The sequence below is a fragment of the Ornithorhynchus anatinus genome, chromosome 16 (genome assembly GCF_004115215.2).
Source record: "Ornithorhynchus anatinus isolate Pmale09 chromosome 16, mOrnAna1.pri.v4, whole genome shotgun sequence".
Classification (NCBI taxonomy): domain Eukaryota; kingdom Metazoa; phylum Chordata; class Mammalia; order Monotremata; family Ornithorhynchidae; genus Ornithorhynchus; species Ornithorhynchus anatinus.
In genome coordinates, this window is record NC_041743.1 from 21,881,781 (window position 1) to 21,889,149 (window position 7,369).

General features: G+C 42.9%; 1 long non-coding RNA gene across 1 annotated transcript; it reads right to left on the reverse strand.

Annotated features, from left to right (window-relative positions):
- Positions 1 to 932: 932 nt before the first annotated feature.
- Positions 933 to 7,164, reverse strand: LOC107547423. Its single transcript, XR_003765057.2, has 3 exons — positions 7,043 to 7,164; positions 3,515 to 3,641; positions 933 to 1,975 (listed from the first exon to the last, which is right to left on the reverse strand). It is a non-coding gene; the product is annotated as an uncharacterized LOC107547423 (long non-coding RNA).
- Between the last annotated feature and the right edge of the window lie 205 nt (positions 7,165 to 7,369).

The following is a 7,369-nucleotide window of genomic DNA, read 5'->3' on the forward strand; positions in this document are numbered from 1 at the left end:
GCTCAGGTGGGCCAGAGGGGATAGGACACAAGTCCAGTCCCTTAGCTTCTCACGCCAGTCCTGCAACATCTTCCCCTTTTTTATTTACTAGACGAAGCTCATAAAGTTGAGTTAGCAAGGTTTTCAGAGTGGTTGCCAAAAAACGAGTAATAAGAGGAAACATCTGTAATACCATGATGAAGACAAATATATGCGGTAAGGTATGCAATCCTATGGATACCCAATTAAATGGGTTAAGTTGTTTCAATGAATCTAATACAATACGGGCAATAACCTCAGGGTGCTCATTCAAATGAGGACTATTCTCGATTTCCTCAGTTATTTTTCTTAATTGATCCATGGCCAATGTGATTTTAGATTGATGCTATGCACCCAGCATCCGATTCTTTATTTTATCCCAAGATAAATTTTCATCCGAGGCATTGTATTTCACAGGAGTAACCCAGACATACAAGTATCTACAGTCACACTGCAACGAGAGCTTTTCCTTCAAAGTTTCTATCTCAGTGCCCAAGTATAATACTGATTGCTCAAGTAAGTTAATTTTATATAGCAAATCTCTATCGATTCGTTCCTGGGCCTGAAACGCCAGAGTAACATTATGGGCGAGCTCGTTAACATACCCCACAGTGTGGATCTCAGTTTGCAATGATATAGTAGACACAGTAGTAGATTATTATTAGTGATGCTAACGCGACGAGACCGGTGACCAGTAAACCCACAAGCCTCTTTTGTCTACTTAAGCCATGTGCTATTAACTGGAGTGCATGCTCGCTGGATGACGAATACCATTCATGGGAGATATTGGTGGGAAAAACTGCAATTGCAGGTTGTTCCACCAACATGATTTTATTGTTGTCCGTAATATCAATACATTGTTTCAGAGTACAATTTATACAGCATATGTTCCAATAACAACTTTCATTTACCGTGGATATATTACCCACTATAAACGCCTGAGGAGTTCTTACACATGCAGTGATGAAGGACAAATTGCTCTTTACTGGGCCTATGTTTAGTGGGTCGTGGGCTTCAAAGTATGATCAATTCTATCTAAGGTCGAAAAGGCCCTCCATAGTCCTCGAAATTCTACTAAAGTGGGAGATTGTAATACCTCTTCAGGAAGACTTCCCGTGTAACCCTTCAAGGGTGCCTGATGAGTCGAATTGTCATGTCCACCCCAATTCCACAATTTTGTTGGCTCTGTGTGACTATTTAATTGTATCTCTTCAGGGTAAGAGAGGTGACATAATTCCCATAAGGGGAAGATAGGTTTTTCAGGTATTAATGACTTATTGCTAGAGCCGGGCCAAACATGACTCGCAAAGGCACAGAGAGGTATTCGGGGATACTGGGTGAAGTTCCTTGTGGGAACCCCTTTTGGTGTAAGTTTTTCCACATAAACATATGCACTGTTTCCTTCTATGATATTTCCCAATTCTTTATCACGAACCCAAGTTTTCTCTGTTTTGAGTTGTAGACACGGTCCGGTACAATTGCTATTGCCATTTCTATAAAAGCATATTGGAGTACGGGTGGCTAGCATGCTAACATTTATTACTGCAGTTATATTATCAGACAGAAAAGAATAATTATATCCCCATGAAGCTGGAATTATTGGTATATATTTCTCCCACTCTATCTTCCCATGTTACAGGCCTTGTCCATGGCCGATAGGGAAGGTATGCCCAATATTGTTCTCTCTCGCACGGGGGAACTTACACCGATAAAAAAAGGCCAACATGGCAAGAAAGACATTCTCAGGTGTCATTAATTGTTTAGTGTTTTCTACCACCGTCATCGCCTGAGATGTGAGTGCTTTTATCTGCCCTCACGTTGGAATCTTCTCAGTTCGAGTGGCTCTGCTGGGTTTCTTCCTTTTCCTCTGGAATCTCATTCTGCTCAGCCTCTCGGGCAATTGAGGAACATGCTCTGACATTCTTTTCAAGAATCCACACTAGTTTTTCAAACGTTTCTGGAAAGACACAAGCATACCCACATCCCCACATTAGTAGAGGATCTGGACTATACCAAGTATTTGTAAGGGGGTCCTTCCACATGACCAGAGCTGACTTCTGAGCTCCCTTTTGTTGGAACTGTTCCCTTTTGTTGGAACTGTTTCTCTGCAGGTGTAAATCTTTTAACATCTGCTGTCAAGAAATTTAAGGTGTATAATGTCATAAGTATTCGTCATTTAGGGGAGGACAGGTACTCTCCCCCTTTTTGTTTTTGTAAATAAGCCTTGATATCTTTATGTCGCTTCTCAATAATAGCTTGTCCGGTAGGGTTGTAGGGGATACCGGTAATATGGGAAATATTGAATGTTATACAAATGTTTCCAAAAGCTGTGCTGGTATATGCAGGGGCATTATCTGTTTTTATTTGTGTTGGGATTCCTGAGAACTGAGAACGTTTGCAGTAAGTGATCTATGACGTGTTTAGTAGATTCCCCTGTGTGTAAAGCGGCAGAGGTAAAGGAGGAATAAGTATCTATAGTTACATGAATAAATTGCAATTTCCCAAAGGAAGAATAATGAGTAACATCCATTTGCCAAATATGGTTAGGACAAAGTCCACGAGGGTTTTTTGAAGTGTTCGTGGGAGGTGAAGAGAAGGGATACATTTTGGGCATGATTTGACAATTTGTCTTGCTTGTTCTTTCGTAATATGAAATTGCCTTCGTAGTATGTAGGCATTCTGATGAAAGTAGTTATGGGATACTGAGGCCTCATGAAGCGCTGGAGGCATGATCGTGGGCATTACAATAACTTGTGTCAGGTAATCGGCTTCTGCATTGCCTTGAGGTAGGGGGCCAGGGAGTACGGAGTGTGCTCGGATATGAATAATAAAGAAGGGGTTCTTTCTTTCTTGAACAACTCATTGGAGTTGCAAGAACAAAGGAAATATATCAGAAGTGTTAGAGAATTTTAATTTAGCCATCTCGATTTTTGAGGCAACTTAGAAACAATATTTGCTGTCCGTAAGAATATTGAGTGGTTGAGGTTGCTTTTGTAAAACCATAATTACTGTGGTTAATTCATTTTGTTGAGCCAACTTAAGCCCCGTATGTCTTATTTCAGTTATATTGGGGGTATGAAATAAACTGCAGTTCCTTTTGAGGATCCATCCGTAAAGGCGTGATCTGCTTGGGGAATAGGAGAGATAAGGGTAATTTTCAGAAAAATCCCTGAGTATGGTTCTGTGAATTGTAAAATGGGGTTTTCCATATGATGAGAGTCCAAGTAACCCGAGAATGAGGAGATTACTATCTGCCATTTGGGATCATTCTGTATTAATCGAGTGAGTTGGGTTTGGGTGTATGGCTGATGAATAATAGTGGGACTTCTTCCCGTCAGCCAAATACTCCTTCTGACCAATTTCTGAATTAATAGTGCTACCATTGTAGGATATGTTATTAAAGAGTTAGGGATTTGGTGTGTCATATGGCACCATTCTAGTATGCCTTTTTTTTGATGTAAGGCTGCGGTAGGTATCCCTGGAGTAGAAAGTATACCAGCCTGGATGTCTTCTTGTTCATGTATTCGATCTAAAGTGGCACTGCTAATTGTTTCTTCCACAGTCTTAAGTTCCCTCTGAGCTTCTAAGGTTAAGGTTCTGGGTGAGGTCAGATCGGGATCTCCCTGTAAAGTAGAAAATAAATGAGTTAAATGGTGAGTGTTGATCTTTAGATAGGGCCTGATCCAATTGATATCCCCCAACAGCTTTTGAAAGTCATTTAATGTTTTTAAAGACTCCTTTCGTATTTGTAATTTTTGAGGCTTAACCCTCTGTTACTCCACAATACTTCCCAGATAGTTATATGGTGCTTGTTTCTGTACTTTGTCCGGTGCTATGATCAGGCCATATTCTGACAAGGATAAGGTCAAGCGGCCTAACAGCTCATTAAGTGTGTCATGGTGGGGGTGAGCGCAAAGAATATCGTCCATATAGTGTATAATATAAGCACTCGGATATTTTTGTCTAATTGGAGTTAGGGCTAGGCTAACAAATTTTTGACACATAGTAGGGCTATTTATCAATACCTTCCATTCGTATCGTTGGGCAGGGGCTCTAACATTGACAGAAGGGATCGAGAATGCAAATCTTTTTCAATCCTCTGTTTGAAGTGGGATCGTATAAAAGCAGTCTTTAAGGTCTATTATAATTAACGGCCATTCCTGCGGGATCATGGCTGGAGAGGGCAACCCTGGTTGTAAAGGACCCATGGGTTCCATGGTATTATTTACCGCTCTTAGATCCGTAAGCATTCTCCATTTTCCTGATTTCTTTTTTATTACAAATACTGGAGAATTCCATGGACTGGTGGTCTCCTCAATATGTCCTGCTTGTAACTGTTCTTTCATGATATGTTCTAGAGCCTCTAGCTTTTCTTCTGTTAGCAGCCACTGCTCCACCCAGATAGGCTTGTCTGAAAGCCATGTAATTTTTTCTGCATAATGTTGTGGGGCAGTGGCCATTATGATAAAGGGGTTTCGGTAGTTAACATCACTTTCATTTGCTGGAGTATATCTCTTCCCCACAGATTGATCGGGAGTCCAGCAACTATATATGGTTGGAAATATCCTTGTTGCCCCTTGCTTCCCCATTTTAATAACTTGCTGCTTCGTGCAGGTGTTTCTACTGTTCCTACTCCAGTTAACGGGGCACTCCCTTGCTGTAGGGACCAAGAAATAATAATGTTGGTATTTGTTAAGCGCTTACTATGTGCCGAGCACTGTTCTAAGCGCTGGGGTAGACATAGGGGAATCAGGTTGTCCCACGTGGGGCTCACAGTCTTAATCCCCATTTTACAGATGAGGGAACTGAGGCACAGAGAAGTTAAGTGACTTGCCCACAGTCACACAGCTGACAAGTGGCAGAGCTGGGATTCGAACTCATGAGCCCTGACTGCAAAGCCCATGCTCTTTCCACTGAGCCACGCAATGCCTTTTGGTGATAATCGACTTGTCAGCCCCTGTGTCTATTAATCTTCTGAAGATCATCCCTTCGATAAGTATAGTCAGTTGTGGTCTTTCTAAAGTGATTGTTTGGGCCAAGAAGGCTTGATCTCCTGAGCTTCCAAATCCTTGAGCCTTTCTAACATTCTGACGTTTTCCCAACCTGCTTGTAAGGAAGTATCAACAATTGAGCTATTCTTGTCCGTTCAGGAAACTGGACAACCTTATGTGAATAAGCCAATACCGAGATTTCCCCTATATAATCTGATTCAATTACTCCGGATATTACATTTATTCCTTTTAGGGTCATACCACTCCTCCCTACCATCAGACCCACAAAACCTATAGGTAAAGGCCCATAGATTCCTGTCGGTATTTTTTGAACTCCCATTTCTGGAGTCAGTACTACTTGTACAGCTGAGGGAAGGTCCAATCCTGCGCTTCCTGGGGTGGCTCAGGTGAGGTCTGCATAGGAGAGATGGCAGTATGCTGGGGATACAGGGTATTCTCCTTGGCTACTGAGCGAACCTGACTGAATGTTAGGGCTGCCCCTATTGTTTGTCAGGGCTGGGGCTGGCCCCTTTTTACATTTCCCGATATCGGGGTTCTTTCTCTGGTAAAATTTGAGCGATACTCAGAAGGCCAGTGGTTTCCCTTTCTGCACTTAGGGCACACTGACGAAGGGCGGGTGTTTCGGGAAAGCATTGCCTTTCCTTTCAGGCAGTTTTTTGCAAAGTGACCTTCCTTTCCACAATTAAAACATGTACCCTTAGCATTTTGTTGCTGCATAGCTGCAGCCATTAAATTAGCATTAAAAGAGGCAGTGCCCACATCTTGGCACTTCCGTATCATTTCAGTGATTGTCATAGTCCTTTTATTCCCTGCCAAGGCTCTTTTTCAGTCCTGATTGCAATTATCGTATGCAAGTTGCTTCAACAGTATAATTCCGGCCGTATGATCACCTACACTACTCTGTATTGTCATAGTTAATCTACTAACAAATTGTTCAAAAGGTTCAGATGGCCCTTGTAAAATCTTTGTAACATTGGAGTTCATCTCTCCCTTAGCTGGCAGCTTCTGCCAAAATGTTTTTCCTGCTATCATGATTTGCTGATAGGCTTGAAGTGTGTATGTGAGATGGTTGTTTGCTTTTTTAAAACCATAATTACAGTGGTCTGTTGCAATAGGCCCACCCAGTCCCACCGAGTGGAAAAGCAGAAAGTTTCGGGGGGCGTTGGTGGCCGGAGCTGGAGTTAAGGGGTGGGAAGGGAGGGGAGGTGGGAGTGGCTCTGCTTGCCGGTCCTGGGGATGGAGACCCCAACCCCCGGGCCCAGGGGTCAAGGGTCAAAGGCCAGCAAGGTACCGCTGAATGGAGCGGCGCGGATCCTCCATGTATATGCCTGTCGGTCCGTGTGTATACGCACGTCTGGGTATTCAATGACAGGGAAAACAGTGAGAAAATCTAGAGGAATGTCTTGGTCTTGCTCTGCGGCTGTTATAATAGCCTTCTGGAGTGGGGTGGGGCTGTTTGGTTTCACTGTGACTGGAGACCAGGGATCCTATCTTTCCTCCTTAAAAAAGGAAGAATCTGCTTCGGGCGGAGGTGGTGGGAAATGAAAATCCTCAAGATTGGGATATATCTTGGCGGCCGAGGGGGGTGGCGGGTGGGGAGGCAAATCCGGCCCTCCTGCGGTATCAACCTTAAGGACCTTATGAACTAAAGGTGCTTGATTCTCAGGAGTAAGACATATCTTCAAGACATTCCATATAGAAAAAGCTGCAACAGGAAAAGAGCTAGAGCCTTCTTGTCTATATCTTTCACTCATCTGTTTTCCAACCACTTCCCACCGTTCTAAATCAATACCCCTTCCTTCGGAAACCATGGACAACATTTCTCGACATATTCCAAAAATTGTTCTATCTGTTCTTTAGTGATGATCAACCCTCTTTCCTTAACCACCTTCTTAAGCAAATTCACGTACTGTTCCCTGTCTTTAAAGTGTACTTGGCCCATCCCTGCTGTGGAAAGTTTCAGATCGGGCAATCCCCACGGTTAGCCTGGTGAATATAAGAAATTCCCTTACCTTCGTGATTCAGTGGAGATCCGTGGTGTAAGGCACTGAGTCACTCCTTCCTCCTTGTGTCCCTGTTCGGGCGCCAAATGCCAGCATTTGGCATGATGAGTAGTCAGTGAAGAAAATAGAGAGGGGGGAAAGAGCGGGCCAGGCAAGTCTAAGGCTCATGGCAATAAACTAGTTTATTTCACCGTATCACTTGGTTTTATACAGTACCCATAACAATGATTTTACCATATCTCTTAGTTTTATACAGTACCCATAACAATGATTAATCTTCCAGTCAAGGTTCAGTTGTTTTTACATCCAATGCTTAGAACTCAGCTCTTTGGCAAA